The sequence below is a fragment of the Pan troglodytes genome, chromosome 12 (genome assembly GCF_028858775.2).
Source record: "Pan troglodytes isolate AG18354 chromosome 12, NHGRI_mPanTro3-v2.0_pri, whole genome shotgun sequence".
In the NCBI taxonomy this organism is placed as follows: domain Eukaryota; kingdom Metazoa; phylum Chordata; class Mammalia; order Primates; family Hominidae; genus Pan; species Pan troglodytes.
In genome coordinates this window covers 45099046-45119999 of record NC_072410.2, presented here as the reverse complement: position 1 = coordinate 45119999, position 20954 = coordinate 45099046, and positions in this window count along the sequence as shown.

Genomic DNA, 20954 nt, shown 5'->3' with positions numbered 1-20954 from the left:
CTGAATCCAAAAGCACATCAAAAAGCTTATTTACCATAATCAAGTAGGCTGCATCCCTGGGATACAAGGTTGTTTCAACATATACAAATCAATAAATGTAATTCTTCACATAAACAGAACTAAAGACAAAACCACATGATTATCTCAATAGATGCAGAAAGGCCTTTGATAAAATTCAACATTCCTTCATATTAAAAACTCTCAATAAACTAGGTATTGAAGGAACATACCTCAAAATAATAAGAGACATTTATGACAAACCCACAGTCAATATCATACTGAATGGGCAAAAGCTGAAAACATTCCCTTTGAAAACCAGCACAAGACAAGGATGCCCTGTCTCACCCCTTCTATACAGCATAGCACTGGAAGTTCTGGCCAGGGCAACGAGGCAAGAGAAAGAAATAAAATGTATTCAAATAGGAAGTGAGAAGTCGATTTGTCCTTGTTTGCAGATGATATAATCCTATATCTAGATAAGCCCATCATCTCAGCCCAAAAGCTTCTTAAGCTGATAAGCAACTTCAGCAAAATCTCAGGATACAACATCAATTTGTTAAAGTCACAAGCATTCCTATACCCTATACACCAACAACAGACAAGTGGAGAGCCAAATCATGAATGGACTCCCATTCACAATTGCTACACAGAGAATATAATACCTAGGAATACAGCTAACAAGTAAAGTGAAGGACCTCTTTAAAGAGAACTACAAACTACTCCTCAAGGAAATCAGAGAGGACACAAAGAAATGAAAAGACTTTCTATGCTTATGGATAGGAAGAATCAATATCATGAAAATGGCCATACTGCCCAAAGTAATTTATAGATTCAATGCTACTTCCATTAAACTACCATTGACATACTTCACGGAATTAGCAGAAACTATTTTAAAATTCATATGGAACCACAAAAGAGCCCATATAGCCAAGACAATCCTAAGCAAAAAGAATAAAGCTAAAGGCACCACATTACCTGACTTCAAACTATAATACAAGGCTCCAGTAGCCAAAACAGCATGGTGCTGGTACAAAAACAGACACATAGGCCAATGGAACAGAATAGAAAACTCAGAAATAAGACTGCACATCTACAAGCATCTGATCTTTGGCAAACCTGACAAAAACAAGCAATGGGGAAAGGATATTCTATTTAATAAATGGTGCTGGGAGAACTGGCTAACCATATGCAAAAAAATTGAAATTGGACCCCTTCCTTATACCTTCTACAAAAATTAACCCAAGATGGAGAAAAGGCTTAAATGTAAAATCCAAAACTATAAAAACCCTAGAAGAAAATGTAGGCAATACCATTCAGTATATAGGCATGGGCAAAAATTTCATGATGAAATTGCCAGAAGCAATTTCAATGAAAGCAAAAACTGACAAATGAGGCCTAATTAAACTAAGGAGCTTCTGCACAGCAAAATAAACTATCAACAGAGTGAACAGGCAACCTACAGAGGGGACAAATTTTTCCAATGTATCCACCTGACAAAGGTCTAATATCCAGAATCTACAAGGAATTTAAACAAATTTACAAGAAAAAACTCCATTAAAAAGTGAGCAAAAGACATGAACAGATATTCTCAAAAGAAGACATTCATGTGGCCAATAAACATGTAAAAACCTCAACATCACTGATCATTAGAGCAATGCAAATTAAAATCACAATGAGATACCATCTCATGCCATTCAGAATGGTGATTATTAAAAAGTTAAGAAACAATAGATGCTGGAGAGGTTCAGAGAAATAGGAATGCTTATACACTGTTGGTAGGAATATAAATTAGTTCAACCACTGTGGAAAACAGTGTGGCTATTCCTCAAAGACCTAGAACCAGAAATACCATTTGACCCAGCAATCCCATTACTGGGTATATACCCAAAGAAATATAAATCATTCTATTGTAAAGATACGTGCACAGATATGTTTGTTGTAGCACTATTCACAATATCAAATATATGAAATCAACTCAAATGCCTGTCAATAATAGACTTGATAAAGAAAAAGCAGTATATATTGTGAGGGGAAAATAAATCTTAGGACCCCAAAATCACTAAACTAAAGGAAAAAGTCATGCTGGGAACTGATTAGAGCAAACCTGCCTCCAATTCCTCTCAAAGTCACCCCTCTGCTCACTGAGATAAATGTATATCTGATTGCTTCCTTTGGAAAGGCTAATCTGAAATTCAAAAGAGTACAATCATTTGTCTCTTATCTACCTATGACCTGGAAGCCCCCTCCCAGCTTTGAGTCATCCTGTCTTTGCTTCAAGTTGTCTCGCCTTTCCAGACCAAACGGATGTTCATCTGACATATGTTAATTGATGTCCCATGTCTCCCTAAAATGTATAAAACCAAACTCTTCTCTGACCACCTTGGGCACATATCATCAGGACCTCCTGAGGCTGTGTCACAGGTGAATGTCCTCAACTTTGGCAAAATAAATTTTCTAAATTAAATGAGACCTCCCTTAGATTTTGGGAGTTCACAATATACACCGTGGAATACTATGCAGCCATAAAAAAGAATGAGATCATGTCATTTGCAGGAACATAGATGAAGCTGAAAGCCATTATCCTCAGCAAACTAACACAGGGACAGAAAACCAAACACCACATGTTCTCACTTATAAGTGGGAGCTGAATGATGAGAACACATGGACACATGGAAGGAAACAACACACACTGGGGCCTGACGTGGGGTGCGGGGGAGGGAGAGCATTAGGAAAAATAGCTAATGCATGCTGGGCTTAATACCAAGGTGATGGGTTAATAGGTCCAGCTAACCACCATGGCACACAATTACCTATGTAATAAACCTGCACATCCTGCGAATGTACCCCAGAACTTAAAATTAAAAAAAAATAATAATAATAATAAAAGAAAAATTCTGATAACTCAAAACCCAGAGTGTCTTCTTTCTTCCAAATGGCCACACTAGTTCACCAACAAGGGCTTTTAACCAGGCTGAAATGGCTGAGATTACATAAATAGAATTCTGAATATGGATAGGAAATGAAGATAACCAAGATTCAGGAGAAAGTCAAAATCCAATCCAAGAAATCTAGGGACTGCAATAAAACAATATAAGAGCTGAAAGAAAAGACCAATAGTATACTGTCTTCAGGAGACCCATCTCACATGCAAGGGCACCCATAGGCTCAGAGTAAAGGGATGGAGACAAATCTACCAAACAAACAGAAAACAGAAACAGGCCGGGATTGTTATTTTAATTTCAGACAAAAAAGACTATAAACCAACAATGATCAAAAAAGACAAAGAAGGGCATTACATAATGGGAAAGAATTCAATTCAATAAAACCTAACTATCCTAACCATATATGCACATATAACACAGAAGCACCCAGATTTATAAAGTTCTTAGAGACCTGTGAAGAGATGTAATAACCACACAATAATAGTGAGAGACTTCAACACCCTACTTACAATTAAGTCATCAAGGCAGAAAACAAAGATATTAAGGACCTGAACTCAACACGTGACCAAATGAAACTAATATGGAACATCTCCACCTAACATCTATGGAACTCTCCACCTAAAAGCAACAGAATATACACTCTTCTAATCTGCACAGGGCACATGATGTAAAATTGACCACACAATTGGCCATAAAACTATCCAAAGCAAATTCAAAAAACAAAACAAAAACAAAAATTATATTATCCACACTCTCAGACCACAACACAATAAAAATAGAAATCAAAACTGAGAAAACTGCTGAAAACCATACGATTACATGGAAATTAAACAACATGTTCTCGAATCGCCTTTAGATAAATAATGAAATTATGGCAGAAATCAAGAAACTTTTTGAAAATAATGAGAACAAAAATATAACATACCAGAATCACTGGGACACAGCTAAAACAGTGGTAAGAGGGAAGTGTATAGTGCTAAACACCCAATTCTAAATGTTAGAAAGATCTAAAGTCCACAAATTAACATGACACCTGGAAGAACTAGAGAAACAAGAGCAAACCAATCCCAGAGCTAGCAGAAGACAAGAAATAACCAATATCAGAGGTGAACTGAAAGAGATAGAGATGCAAAAAAAATTAGAAAACAAAGTCAGGAATTTAGTTTTTGAAGAATAAATAAGATAGATAGACTGCTAGCTAGACTAATAAAGAAAAAAATAGAGAAGATCCAAATAAACGCAATGAGAAATTACAAAGGGGATGTTACCAGTGACCTCATAGAAATATAAAAAGCCCTAAGAGACTACTGTGAACATTTCCATGCACACAAATTAGACAACTTAGAAGAAGTTGATACATTCCTGGAAACATAGTACTTCCCAAGACTGAAAAAGGAAGAAATCGAATCTCTGAACAGAACAATAATTGTTCCAAAGCTGAATCAGTAGGAAAAAGCCTACGAAGCAGAAAAACCCCAGGACTGGATGGATTCACAGCTGAATTCTACCAGATGTATAAAAAATAGCTGGTAACATCCCTACTAAAACTATTCCAAAAAATTGAACAGAAAGAACTCCTTAACTCATTCAATGATGTCAGCATCATCCTGATACCAAAATCTGGCAGAGATACAACAAAAAAGAAAATATCCTTGATGAACATAGATGCAAAAATCTTCAACAAAATACGAACAAACAGAATCCAGCAGCATATCAAAAAACAAATCCACCATAATTAAGTAGGCTTTATCCCTGGGATGCAAGGAGGGTTCAACATACACAAATCAACAAATGTAATTAATTACATCAACAGAACTGAAAACAAAAATCACATGATCATCTCAATAGATGATGAAAATACTTTCAATAAAATTCAACATCGCTTCTTGTTAAAAACCCTCAGCAACCTAGGCTTTGAAGAAACATACTTCAAAATAAAAAAGGCATCCAGGGAAAAACACAGCCAACAACCTACTAAATGAGCAAAAGCTGGAAGTATTCCCCCTGAAATCTGGAAAAACACAAAGACGCCCTCTCTCACCACTCCTGTTCAACATAGTACTGGAAGTCCTAGCCAGAGCAATTAGACAAGAGAAACATAAATGGCATCAAAATAGAAAGACAGGATGTCAAACTATCCCTTTTTGCAGAGGATATGATTCCCTACCCAGAAAACTCCATAGTTTCTGCCCCAAAGCTCCTTGATCTGATAAGCAAGCCCAGCAAAGTTTCAAGATACAAAGCCAATGTTCAAAAATTAGTAGCATTCCTATACGCCAACAATATCTAAGCTGAGAGTCAACTCAAGAACCCAATCCCACTCACAGTAGTCACAAAAAGAATAAAATACTAGGAATATAGCTAAACGGGGAGGTGAAAGATCTCTACAATGAGAATTACAAAACACTGCTCAAAGAAATCAAAGATTACTCAAACAAATTGAAAAAACATTCCATGCTAATGGATAGGAAGAATCAATATTATTAAGATGGCCATATTACCTAAAGAAATTTATAGATTCAATGCTATTCCTATCAAACAAATAATGCCATTCTTCACAGAACTAGAAAAAAACTATTTAAAAATTTATATAAAACCAGAAAAGTACCTGAATCGCCAAGGCGATCCTAAGCAAAACAAACAAACAAACAAACAAACAAAAAACAAACAAAGCTGGAAGCATCACATTACCCAACTTCAAACTGTAATACAAAGCTGTAGTAACCAAAATACCACAATACCTGTATAAAAACAGACACATAGACCAGTACAACAGAACAGAAAACTCAGAAATAAAGAGACTTTCTTTGTTGTGAATATGAGCTCTGGGGCTACTGATTTTCCTCTAAGCACTGCTCTACCTGTAGCCAACACATTTTTACATATGATGGGTTTCAGTTTAAATTCAAATTAAAACGTTTTCAAATTTCACTACATTTGCTATCCGAGTTATGGTAGTTAAAAATTATATTGTTTTACTTCCAAATATCTGGGAATTCTCTTTTATTGATTTTTTGGTTTAATTCCCTTTCCCAGAGAACATGCTTTTATTATTTATTCTTTTAATTGTTTTAAGTTTGTTGGTAGTTTTTCTATGGTCCAGAATATTGTCTATCTAGCTGAAGGTTCTGTGTACCTGAAGATAACAAGCAATCTATTTTGAATGGAAGTGTTACATAAATATAGGTAAGGTTATGTTAGTTGATAGTTCTATTCAGATAATTTAGACTCTTACTGATCTTATCTCTATTTGTCTTATTTAGTATTGAAAGAGGATTGGTAAAGTCTCCAAAAATAATTCAAGAATTGGCTATTTCTATCAGTTTTTCCTTTGCGTATTTTGAAGCTCCCATAAATTGGCAATTTTATGTATTTTTTTCATTTCTGATAAGATTAATTTTGCTGGGTTCTACTTTTTCTAATAATAATATGTAATAGCATAAGTACTTTAGCTGTCTTTTAACTAATTATGGCATGATACATATTTACCTCCAATTTATCCATATTTTCTTTCTATTTAAAGTGGTTTTAAAGCATAGCATTAGACCTTGTTATTTTATATGATCTGCCAATCCCTGCACTTTATTTGGATTTTTAGACTATTTGCTTTAATGCAACAATTGATATTACTAGATTTAAATAAACTATAATCTTAGTTGTTTTCTACTGTTCTTTTTGTTCCTTTTTCCTGTTTGCTGTTTGTATTAGGGTTCTCTAGAGTGACAGAACTAATGAAATAGATAAATAGATAGACATATAAAGTGGGGTTTATCAGGTATTAACTCACACGATCACAAGATCCCACAAAAGGCCATTTACAGGCTGAGGAGCAAGGAGAGCTAGTCCAAGTGCCAAAACTGAAGAACTTGGAGTCTGATGTTCCAGGGCAGGAAGCATCCAGCATGGGAGAAAGATGTAGGCTGGGAGGCTAGGCCAATCTCTCTTTTCACATTTTTCTGCCTGTTTTTCATTCTAGCTGCGCTGACAGCTGATTAGATGGTGCTCACCCAGATTAAGGCTGGGTCTGCCTTTCCCAGCCCACTGACTCAAATGTTAATCTCCTTTGGCAACACCCTCACAGACACACCCAGGATCAATACTTTGTATCCTTCAATCCAATCAAGTTGACACTCAGTGTTAACCATCACAAGTCCACCTCTTGTCAACTTGAACATATACACATCTTCTGAGATCATGCATAATCTTCAAATAAAGACAACAATAAGGTCATAATTATGCCTAACATAATACGACTATCCTTCATACAATCAGAAACACACTAATCCCCAACCCAAATACTATTACATAAAGTTAACAATACTTAAATGCTGATATGAAGTCAATAAATCTTACGTCACATGATAAAGGAGAAAGGAAATAAAATGAGCATATTTTCTTAGTACAAGTGTATACATGCACAAACATGTTTTTAACAAAAGAAGGAAGAAATACTCATGACAATTACAATCCTTGTTCTGCAGTCTACTGGGAAAAACCAGGGAGGCAGGTAGTGCTCACATAAAAACAAACCAACAGCATCTTTTATAATTTGTTATTAGGTGCCATTGAAATACACGTCTTCCGATTTTCATTACAATTTTCATCAGGTATAAGTTAAAAGGTGTGGAGAATATAATTTACTGCTATAAAATAAGTAAAAAAGACAATAAAGTATTTAAACTGGAGAAATAAGAGTTGAAGACTAATTGAGACTGAAATGATCATTTTTATTGATAAAATATACAGTCATTTGAGAACGGGTGGCTGAATTAGGGAAGAAATACTTTTTAGAACTAACATAAAAATGAGTGACCCAATCATATAATTTAATGTACTGGAATCATAGAAAAGCCCCACAAAAATTAAAAATCATACACACACATTCAGGAACAGGTTTAGACATTTAGGCAGATGTTGAAATCTTAAATGAACTAGTGGGAGAGAAAGAACCATTGTTTAAAAGACAATGAACTAAGAAGAGTCAAAGGGATACTGACAGTGTGTGCACACACACATGCACACACACCTCTATATGCACACATATACATATACTTATATATATACACATATAGTATTTTTACTAACACATATGTATATGTATTTACTATATATGTGTGAATATATATCAATATATTAATTACATTAATACATATATAATGTGTATATATACATTATATATAATGACAAGTAATACATTATATATAGGTATTTCTTTTTTTCAGGAGAAGTTGGAGTAGTTGTTTGAAAGGAGCAAGGAAAAATCACTACTTTCTCAGGATATTATGGATATGAGGAAAACATATAAAAGGCACAATTTTATAATTTGTATTGTTTTCCTAAGGGAAACTTACCAAGATTTTGTTTTCTGTTATGTGTCTTCATTGATTGAAGTAATACTTTAAAAAGTACATCAAAATATTTAAACTAAATCTACCCCCAAGGAAGAAAAGAAAATTTTCTCAAGTCGGAAAAAAATCTGGAAACTTCTATTACAGAATGGCAATGAGAAGTGACATTTTTGTTGAATGTTTAATATGTTTGAGAAACTCTTCTGAGAACTTACATATATTAACTAATTTAATCTACACACAAAAACTTGTAACTATGCTTATGCTATTTTTTGATTGTTTATATGAGACAACTGAGGCCATAGATTTGATGCAAGTTTTCGAATGTTACTTCACTCATTATTGGTAGATGCTAAATTCAAATGCAAACACAATAGTTCTTAAGTTCTTTAACACTTTGTACAGTTGACCGTCAGTATCTGTGTGGTGTTGTTTCCAGGGCTCCCTGTGGATATAACAATTCGTGGATGCTCAACTCCTTTATATAAAATGGTGTAGTATTTGCATATAACCTAGGCACATTCTTGCATATACATTAAATCATCTCTAGATTACTTAATACCTAATACTATGTACATGCTATATAAATAGTTGTTATGCTTCATTGTTTAGAGAATAATAATAAAGAAAAAAGTCTGTACATATTCTGTGTAGATGCAATCATCCTTTTTTCGCCCAAATATTTTCAATCCACACTTGCTTGAATCCATAGATGTAGGACTCACGTTTACAGAGGGCCGACTATATATACTACTATTCATATAGTTGTCACGTGAATCTTCCTCATGGTAGTATTAGAATTTTAGATTATTTGTATCTGCATAGTTGGAATAGTGTATGTTTTAGTTAGCCTCCCGGGTAGCTGGGACCACAGGTACACACCACCACACCCAGCTAATTTTTGTATTTTTTGTCAAGAAGGGTTTTCGCCATGTTGCCTAGACTCGAACTCCCGGGCTCAAGAGATCCTCCCACACCTCAGCCTCCCAAAGTGCTGCAATTACAGGCGGGAGCCACAGTGCCCCGCTTCTAAAGTTAAATTTAAAATATTCCTACGCCTTAACTCTCAGTTGTGGAACTTTTAGGTATATATCTTTTATTAATCCCTGTTCAACATTTTTTTTTCTTTTTTCACAACACAGGAAAGAAATGTGACTATGCTTTTTGGGAGGCTATTAGGTTTTCTAACTGGGATTTTAAAAAATAAATTGAACAAATATGAAACAAGAGCCATAATAGAATGTAGGTATTGTCTAGTCTATAATTTCATTTGATAGTGACAAAAATTAAGATCTCAACAGGTTACATATTTACTTATAAGCATATAAGCTAATTAAATAAGAGTAGAATGTAATATTCTGTTGTCTACTTAAGTAATGAAGCTTTGTATTCCACAGACGTTTTGCTGTTCATGTTATTTTGTAGACATTATTTGTGTGATTCTGCAGATGTTTTATTATTCATGAAAAATAATCATGCAATTTGTCCCACAGTTTTAGGAATCTTTAGTTCTTTTCAAATTCCAGCTCTTCAAAATATATACATGCCAAGTTAATCTATTGTAATGAACATGAAGAGATAAAGACTTTGCCTCAGGCAGCTAAACAGATTATATTTGAAATTATTATTTTAGAGTTATTTTTAGAAACATATGAAATAAATACTCTTCAAAACCCCTGCCAATGCATATTAAACCTCAAAACAAATTGTCATCATATAGCAATAGTACAATCCACAAAAGAAAAGCTGTTTCTTTGATATTTTAGAAAATTAATATTATAATTATTATTGTTCAAATATCCAAATAGTACTCGCTTATACATTCTATATTAAAATGTCTCCACAAGGTACCATGGCACACCTCAGAAATTACTATCCTCACAGATATTTCTCTAAGTACCACATACTTATATTTTTATACTGGATTTTGATTTTACATAAATTGAATTATATTTTGGAACTCTTCCACTGTATGAAAAATAGGTCTATCATTTTTTTAAGGCAGAATGTTCCTGAAAATTTTTCCTCATAATAGATATTACTCTGTTCCAAATATTCTCTATTTTATAAAATGCTGCAATGGATGTTCTTAAACACATAACTTTATATTTTCATGCCAGTATTTCTGATAAATAGAAAACATGTAATTGGTGGATAAAATGATATGCATTTTATATTTGGTAGCCAAGTCATCTGAAAGGGCTATTCCATGTAAACTTTCAGCAATTGTCTATGGAATGAGTGTTTTCTCATAACCTTGCCAATTATCAAGTATTTTTTAATTGGTTTAATGGTATTTCACAGGTTTCTTAATTTGAATTTCAGAGATCATTTGAGATATTGAACACTTTTACTATGTTTGTTTAGTTTATGGGTCATTGTATTACTTCTTATATTAACTGACCCATGTCCATAGTTATTGACAGTTCATAACACTTGCCCCCATTTATTCTGTGGGACTGAGCCCTTATTGTTTTGAAACAAAAATTTATATAATTGTGTTCCAATTTATTATTTGTAGTATATATTGCAAATAAACTATTCCAGTCTTTTTTTTTTCAGGATGTCTTGTTTTTCTAAATGCTTTTATTATCTTTGCCACCTAAATGTTGATTTACTTTATATAATTAAACCCATCAATCCTTTCTTTATAAATTCTGGATGGTTTGTCTTCTTGTTTATCAAGGCCAAAAATATTGTTTAAATATCTGTATCTATACTATATATTAATATCTTTAATTGTATATATCTACAAACATAGACTAGTGTATATGTAAGTGCTGTTGTCTGTGTATGTGTGTATACTCTTGTGAGCTGTTTCATTCACCTGGAATTGATTTTTGTATATAAAAAGTATATATAAAAACTTTATTTTTTTCTCAAATTGTGAGTCATGGTTTTAATATAATTTAATGTAGCCCATAATATTTACCTGTAATATATATAAATCCTCATATATACGTGAATTTTCTATCCAGTTTAGTTTTTGGCTAATTTTATTTTATGAATTGAAAGCACAATGCTGCAATAAAAGATTCCACCTAAAAAGCCTGCAGGGGATTTTTAGCCTACTTCCTGCCAGTTCAGGCTTTTGTATTTAGAGTATAGGTTAAATTATCACAAGTATTTTTAGGCTAGGATTGCAGATTTCTTGGTAGTGAATTTTCTGTTAAAACTTTAAAAGAATCCAGTTGATTTGTTTCAGGTAAGTTCTATAGTAAAATAAGCACAGCCAAAACATCTGATCATAATTTTTAAACCTAAATATTCTTTTTTATTTAAAGGTGTCTTTTCTTGGCCTTTGAGTCTCTGTCTTCTTGAGTCCATCTGAGACCATGGGCCTTGAGAAGATTTTAAAAAATCATGACAAAATTATAAGAAGGCAAATAAATAACAGGATCTTTGCCTCTTGGCTTGCATCTGTTATAGCCAAGAATATTGCTTTGGAGGTCCTCCCAGAAGGCTCTAAAATATTTTCTTTTCCTATTTATTATTATTATTTTTTAATCAATTTTCTTTTCCAAGCCTTTGATGTACCAAATTAGTGGACTCCTAGTCAGTTTAGATAATAGCCCCCATGCAGAGAGCTACCCTTCACAGAACTGTATTCCTTTCCGTTTTCTCTGCAATTGTCTAATTCTTCTCAGAGGTCCTCTCTGTTACCAAAAGCTGTAGATACAGCCACTGTGTCCCAATATTCTGGTGGTTAGATAACAAGATCCATTGCTCCAGAGTCATTTAGTCTGATTTCCAAATCATAACAGATGAGTGTTATATGTACCAAAAGTTTTGCCAAGGCATAACCAGAGCCATTACTTTTTAGCATGCAGTAACTTCTGTCACTGTCATGTTCAACTGAATTCTCATTGTTTTGTCAATGCTTTAAAAATTAGTAACTTATAAAATAAATCTGTAAGAATATTCTATTGTCATTTCAATAGAACAGTAAGGTAAACAAATACATGTTATCCAATATTGCTATGTCCACAAGGAAATATATCATTTAGAAAGATAACACTGCCCATCTATATTAGTTAAAAAAAATCACAGTTTTAGACTACAAAGCCTTTTGAGATCATTTTCTCCTTATCTCTTATTTCAGATATGATCAGTTTGAGACCTTGTGCTATTAACCAGAAACCTTAAATCATGTAGTGATCATGACACAATTGGCCTAAATTTAAGTCTTTGTATCGTTAAAGAAGTTTGTGTTTACATAAAATATTCAGCTTACCACTTTCAAATTAATTTCACATGGCCAAGTAAATAGAGTTCAGAGAATTAATATTTTCTGTTCAGCCCAAAGACTGGAAGAAAACCTAAGAATGAACCCTGGATTACCAAATAATATGAAAAAATATACAATGCTACTTATAATGAAACAAACTATTCCTATACCAAGAAGTCACGCTTTTGAAGAGGCTATGCTTCTTTCAGAATAAAAAATATTGATTCCAGCTGGGCGCAGTGGCTCACATCTCTAATCCCAGTACTTTGGGAGGCCGAGGCGGGAGGATCACTTGAACCTGGGAGTTTGAGACTAGCTTGGGCAGCACAGTGTGACCCTGTATCTATTTTTAAAAAAAGAAAAGAAAATATTGATAGCTGGTTGGACTGTATTGTTCATCATCCTTGTCCAAATTCACTGCCGATGCCTAAGAACTATGTCATCTTTAATCAATTTATGAAAAGATTAAATATCACAAAGAAAAATAAAAGTTACACTTCTGCAAAGGAAGTGAAAAAGTATATAAAGGTACAATTGCAGTTGAGAAGTATTATGAAGTTGCTTATCAAAGGGAAGATTCACTGCAGAATGTTGCAATCTACAGTGTAAAATAAAGTCTAATGTATTCTTTTCCTTGGCAATTCATATTGGATTATACCCTGTCACAATCTTTTTTAGAAAGATTTAATAAGGATTTATAATAGGGAAAAAAGATTTTAATTTCTATCTCTCAGTTGAGAGATTTCTTCCATTTTAAGACAGATAATTTTAGGTCAAACTATATAATATAGTGTGTTTTAATTCCATTCCTATAAATAGTGTTATTTCAATATTTCACAGAACTATTCATGGGTAAAATTTCTTCCCCTTGTAAGTAGAGTGAGCTACCACAGAGGTATAGAATAAAAAGAGAGAGAGGCAGAGACAAGAGAGAGAGAAGAGTACTTACTTTATTGTCTGGGATGTTTTACTGATAAAGAACAGAAATACTGTACCACCTCTCTGAAAAAATTCACAATTATAGTATTTCCTCAATATTAGTAGTAATTGGCTTGTTTATAACTTTAGTAACTTATAATCAGTGAAGAAACAAACAAATTGCATTATGCCAATATTTTCTTAATATAAATAATTAAAATTGGAGGCCAAACCAAAATAGAAACTTTATGTTCTTAAACAAAAATGTAAATGGGTAAATATTTTAAAGATTTGTTAGTAAATATTGCAATAAAAAACCCCCACCACAAAATTTGTACTCACTCAGTGCATTTTCAGTAAATGAAGGAATGAACTGAACACTAAAATATTTGACTGGTTTTTCAGCCCAGTGATTTTCAGACATTAAAGAACTTCAGTTGAAATTGTAGTATTTAGATCTGGTTGTGTTTGGCTCAGGAAATATTCATAGCTTTATAGAAATCCAGTGCACTTCCTCAAACACCACCAGCTCATGGTTCACATGTCAATCAACTGGAGTCGGAGATAAAGAGGGAATTTGTAAAGGCCCCATTGAATGCTGCTGGCAGCCGCAAACACATAACTACAAAGAGTATTAGGAACCATTCTGTTTACAGCAATTAACCGGACCCAAAGCCCTGTCAGCAGTTCCGGTAGTGTGGTCCTTCTTTGTGTCTGTTCTTTAATATTCAAAACTTGTTCAAATAGTGTGAAAAATTGAGTACATCCCCCTGCTGCAACTGATACATACGATAAACTCAGAAGCTACAGCTAGAATGATGCATATTAATGCATCCAGTAGCTATCAGCAAATGGGATGTGTGACAGAAAGCAGTGGCTTCGTGGAAATTTAGTGCTAGCAAATTTATTTATCTTCAGGTTGAAACACAAATTTTAATAAAAATCCTCAAGCCAGCAACTAACTGGCCATCCAGCTGATACCATTTAACAGTGCTAAACTCATTCTCTTAATAATACAGTGAACGTTGGCTCTCAGTTTTAACATTAAAAGCCATATGACTGAGCCCTATTTTGTACTTTTTAAAACCAAGTGACCATGTAAGGGAGCAGGGAAGGTGTTAGCTATGTGTGTCAATATCAAATAATTGGCAGAGCGCTCCAGTGCTGCCTGTGGTTAGTGTGAATTAGTGGATGTTTTTCACTTGAAATCCCCAAGATCATCCTCTTTGCACATGTGGTTCCTTTCCCCCTTGCAGCTTAAACCCACCATGTACCACCTCAAAAAATTGCCACAGTGACCCCAAACTGCTCCCTGCCATTAACATATTTGTTCTCTAAAATATCTTAGATCTTTATTTAGTCTACCAAAGCTTCATTTAATACTTAACATAATATACAGAAAGAAAATTATCCTTTTATTGATTTACGGGATCACAAGAATATTAAGAACTGGTTCAATATTCCAAAGAAGATACTTATCATAGAGCAGGAATTGATAAACTAGTGTGAGAAACAGTCTCACTTTACCCTAACAGGTACGGTGACTTCATTTTCCTAGAAAAAGAATGAAGTGTAACTCCTATGTTCTTAGTTTGTATGTTTCAAAATATTTGATTAAAAGATTTATAGTTTACTCACAAAGTTGTGTAATCATCACCATGGAAAGAAATACTGCATCCATTAGCAATTACTCCTCATTCCCTCCTGCCTACAACTCCTGGCAACCACTATTCTACTTTCTGTCTCTATGCCTTTACCTAGTCTGGACACTTCATATAAATGAAATCATGTCTTGTGGTATTTCATGTCTGGATTCTTCCAATTAGTTTAATATTTTCATGGTCAGCCATGTTATAGAATGTATCAATACTTCATTTTATTTTATGGCTGAAAAATATTTCACTGTATGGAGAGACATGACTTAGTTTACGAATTTATTAGTTAATGGGCATTTTGGGTTGTTTCCATCTTTTTGCTATTATGAATAATTCTGCCATAAACATGTGTAACAATGTTTATAAATATACATTTTCATTTTTCTTGGGTATATACCTATGTCTGGAATTGCTGAGTCATATGATAATTCCATATTTAAGGTTTTTGTAGAACTAACAAAGCATTTTCCGAAGATGTTGCTCCATTTTACATTCCCACTAAAAATATATGAAAGTTCCAAGTTCTCCACATACTTTTCATCACTTTTTATTCTCTGATTTAAAGAAAAAATCTTAGTCATCCCTTGGGTTTGAAGTGGTGTTTCATTGTGGTTTTGATTTGCCTTTTCTTGGATAACTAATAATATTGTGCATCTTTTCATGTGATCTGATTATTGACCATTGATATATCTTCTTTGTAGAAATCTCTGTTTCGGGTCCTGTGTCCATTTTTTTGCATTTATTACTTTTTTATTTTTGTGGGTACATTGTAGGTGTATATATTTATGGATTAGATGAGATATTTTGATACAGGTATGCAATGTGTAACAATCACATCAGGTTAAATGGGGTATCCATCATCTCAAGCATTCATTCTTTGTGTTACAATCGACATACCCTTCTAGTTGTTCTTTTTTCTTTTTTTTGAGATGGAGTCTTGCTCTGTTGCCCAGACTGGAGTGCAATGGCGCGATCTTGGCTCACCGCAACCTCTGCCTCCCAGGTTCAAGCGATTCTCCTGTCTCAGCCTCCCGAGTAGCTGGGATTATAGGCATGTGCTACCATGCCTGGCTAATTTTGTATTTTTAGTAGAGATGGGGTTTCTCCATGTTGATTAGGCTGATCTCGAACTCCTGACCTTAGGCGATCCACCCGCCTCGGCCTCCCAAAGTGCTGGGATTACAGGCATGAGCCATTGCGCCTGGCCTCTTCTGGTTGTTTTCAAATGTACAACTAAATTATTTTGAATATAGTTACCCTGCTGTGTTAGCAAATACTAGGTCTTATTTATTCTTTCTAATTATTTTTTGGACCCATTAACCATCCTCACTTCCACCAACTTCCCACTTCTCTAACCCAGCCTCCAGTAACAATCCTTATACTGTCTATCTCTCTGAGTTGAATTAGTTCAACTTTTAGCTCCTACAAATAAGTGAGAATATGCAAAGTTTACCTTTCTGTGCCTGGCATATTTCACTTAACATATTGACTTCCAGTTCTATCCATGTTGCTGCAAACGACAGGATTTCATTTTTATGGCTGAATAGTACTCCATTGTATATATTTATTATTATAATTTCTTACTCATTCATCTGTTAATAGACACTTAGGTTGCTTCCAATTCTTGGTTGTTGTGAATAGTGCTGGAAGAAACATGGGAGTGCAGACACCTCTTCAGGATAGTATTTTTTTTTCCTTTGGGTTATATACCCAGAAATGGGATTGCTGAACTTTACAGTATATCTATTTTTAGTTTTTTGAAGAATCTCCAAACTGTTCTCCATAGTGTCTGTACTAATTTACATTTCCACCAACAGAGTGTTAGGGTGCCCTTTCAGCTTTTGTTTGTCTGGGAAAGTCTTTATTTCTCCCTCACGTTTGAAGGATTTTTTTTCAGATATACTCTTCTAGGGTAAAATTTGTTTTGTTTGCAGTGTGTTAAGTGTGTCATGCCACTCTCTGCTGGCCTTTAAGTTTTCCATGGAAAAGTCTGCTGCCAGATGTATTGGAATTCCATTAAATGTTATCTGTTTCTTTTCTTATGCTGCTTTTAGGATCCTTTCTTTATCCTTGACTTTTGGGAGTGTATTAGTGCATTTTCAGGCTGCCAATAAAGATAAACAGGAGACTGGGCAATTTATAAAGAAAGACGTTTATTGAATTTACAGTTCCACTTGGCTGGGGAGACCAAACAATCCCGTTGGAAGGCAAGGAGGATTAAGTTACATCTTACGTGGATAATGGCAGGCAAAGGGAGGATTTGTCAGGGAAACTCCTTCTTATAATACCATCAGATCTCATGAAACTTTGTTATCACGAGAACAGCATGGGAAAGACCTATCTCCATGATTCAATTACCTCTCAATGAGTCCCTCCCACAACACATCATAGAAATTCAAGATGAGATTTGGGTGGGGACACAGCCAAACCATATAACGGGGTTTGGCTCTAAATATCATGAGGTAATCAGTCTCCTTTGGTTTAAATCTACTGGGTATTCTATAACCTTCTTGTGCTTGGATTTGATATTTTTCTTTAGGTTTGGGAAATTTTTTGTTATTATTGCTTTGAATAAACTTTCTACACCTATCCCTTTCTCTACTTTCTCTTTAAAGCCAACAACTCTTAGATTTGCCCTTTGGGGTTATTTTCTATTTCCTGTAGGTATGCTTCATTATTTTTTATTCTTTATTCTTTTTTTCTTCTTTGACTATGCATTGTCATGCAGCCTGTCTTCAATCTCACTAATTCTTCTGCTTGATCAATTCTGCTATTAAAAGACTCTGATGCATTCTTCAGTATGTCAGTTGCATTTTTCACCTCCAGGATTTTGACTTGATTCTTTTTAATTGTTTCAATTTCTGTGTTAAATTTATGTAATAGAATTCTGAATTCCTTCTCTGCATTATAATGAATTTCTTTGAATTTCCTGAACACAGCTATTTTGAATTTTCTGTCTGAAAGGTCACATATCTCTGTTTCTCCAGAATTGGTCCCTGGTGCCTCGTTGACCTCATTTGGTGACGTCATATTTTCTTGAATTGTCTTGATAATTGTGGATGTTCATCTGTGTCTAGACATTGAAGAGTCAGATATTTGTTGTAGTCTTTGCAGTCTGGGCTTATTTGCACCTGTCCTACTTTGGAAAGCTTTCCAGGTATCCAAAAGGACTTAGGTGTTGTAATCTAACTCACATCTGCATTAGGGGGCATCCCAAGCTGAGTAATGCTGTGGCACTTAAAGACTTGTAGAGGCACAACCTTGGTGGTCTTGAATAAGATCTTGATGAACTCTCTGGATTATCAGGCAGAGACTCTCTCTTCCCTTACTTCCTTTCAAGCAAACGGAGTGTCTCTCACTTTTCTCAGCTGCATGGAGCTGGTAGTAGGCTGACACAAGCATCCCTGTGGCCACCACCACTGGGGCTATGATGGGTCAGACCTGAAGCCAGCAGAGCACTGAGTCTTGCCCAAGGCCTAAAGTAACTACTACCTGGCTACCACCTAAGTTTTCTCAAATCCATGATCTTTGCCCATTTTAAATTGGGCTATTTTTCTTTGCATTATTGAGTAGTTAGAGCTCCTAATATTCTCTGCACAAGTTTCTTGTCAGACATATAATTTGCAAATATTTTTTCTCACTTCTTAATTTGTTTTTTTACTTTAGCAATGGTGACCTTTAAACAGCAAAACTTTTTCAAAAAACTGTTATGAACTACATGTCTATTTTTATCTTGTTTTTGGTGTCATATCTAAGAAACTATTATCTAATCTAAGGTAATTAAAATGTATAACAATGTTCTATGTAAGAGTTTTATGGTTTTAGCTCTTATAATTGGGTCTTTGGTCTATTTCAAGTCTATTTTTATATATTGTGCAATGTAGGATTCCACTTCATTCTTTCACATGTGGCCATCCAGTAGTCCCAGCATCATTTATTGAAAAGACTATTCTTTTTTTCTGAGAGGGAGTCTCGTTCTGTCTCTCAGTCAAGAGTGCAGTGGCACAATCTCGGCTCACTGCAACCTCCACCTCCCAGGTTCAAGTGATTCTCCTGCCTCAACCTACTGAGTAGCTGGGATTACAGGTGTACACAATTGCGCCTAGCTAATTTTTGTATTTTTAGTAGAGACGGGGTTTCACCATGTTGGCCAGGCTGTTCTTGGACTCCTGACCTCAGGTGATCCTCCACCTGCCTCAGCTTCCCAAAATGTAGGGATTACTGGCGTGAGCCACCAGGCCCAGCCAGACTATTCTTTTATACATTGAATTGTCTTGTACCCTTGATGAAAATTAATTGACCAAATATTAATAGGTTTATCTTGCACTGCCACTCCTATTCTATTGATTGATATATGTTTATCCATATGCCAGTATCTCACTGTCATGTTTATGGCTAATTAATAGTTGTGAAAAAGAAGGTGTGCATCCTTTGACCTTGTTCCTTTTCAAACATTTTTGTCTATTGTGTTTTCCTTGTGTTTCTATCTATACTTTAGGATCAGTTTGTCAACTTCTCCCAAAAAAGCAAAAATAATTTTGATATGGATTGTGCTGAATCTTTAACTCAATTTATGGAGCATTGCCATCTTAATAATATCTGGTTTTCTGATCTGTTGACACAGAATGTCCTTCTATTTATTTAAGTCTTCTTTATTTCTTTTAGTAATATTTTCTAGTTTCTGTTGCATGCATTATTTCCTTTTTAATTAAATTAATTTCTAGATATTCTATTTTATTTGATGCTATTTTAAGTTGCACTGTTTAATTTTATTTTGCACAGTTCACTGTTAGTGTATATAACCATAATTAATTTTTGTGTATTTATCATGTATTCTGTAACTTTTCTGGCTCATTTATTAGTTCTAACAATTTTCTATTTTTTCTTTTTTTTTAGAATTTGTTATATACAAGATTATGTCATCTGTAAATAGTTTTACTTATTTCATTCTAATATTAATGTTATTTATCTGTATTTGCTGCATATTTCTCTGGATAAACCTTTAGTAAAATATTGAACAGAAGTGTCCAAAGCAGATAACGTAGTTTTGTTTCTGATCTTAGAAGGAATGCTTTAAGTCTTTCAGTGATGTTAGGTCAGAGTTTATCATAGAGGCCTTTTGTCATAGTGAGAAAATTCCCTTCTTCCTAGGTTCTTGAGTACTTTCAGCATTAATGTGTTTAGATTTTGTCAAATACATTTTCTGCACCTATTGACATGATCATATGGGTTTGATCTGTCTTTTATTATATATATATGGTATTTTAAATGGATTGATTTTCATATGTACTTGGCCATAGTATAAAATTAATATGGCTAAATTGGGGGGTTTTTTATATTGCTTTTCGGTAAGTTTTAAGAATTTGATATATATGTATATATATATAATGCATAATGATCAAATCAGGGTATTTAGGATATCCATCACCTCAAGTATTTATTTCTATGTGTTAGGAACATTTCAAGTCATCTCCTCCAGCTATTTTGAATATGCAAAACATTGCTGTTAACTGTAGTTATAGTTCACTATTCTGGTAGTGAATATTGGAACTTATTATTTCTATTTAACTTTACATTTATACCCATTAACCAACCTCTCTTGATCCCTCCCCCATGACACACACACCCTTTCTATCCTCTGGTAACTCTCCATCTATTCTCTTTTGGAGGTACAAGAAGCACTATGCTTCTTGTACCTCCAAAAGATAATTTTTTTTTTTTTAGTTCCCACATATGAGTAAGAACATGAGATATTTGTCTTTATGCACCTGGCTTATTTCACTTGACATAATGACCTCCAGTTTCATTCATGTTGCTGTAAATGACAGTATTTTATTCTTCTTAATGGCTGAGTAGTATTAGA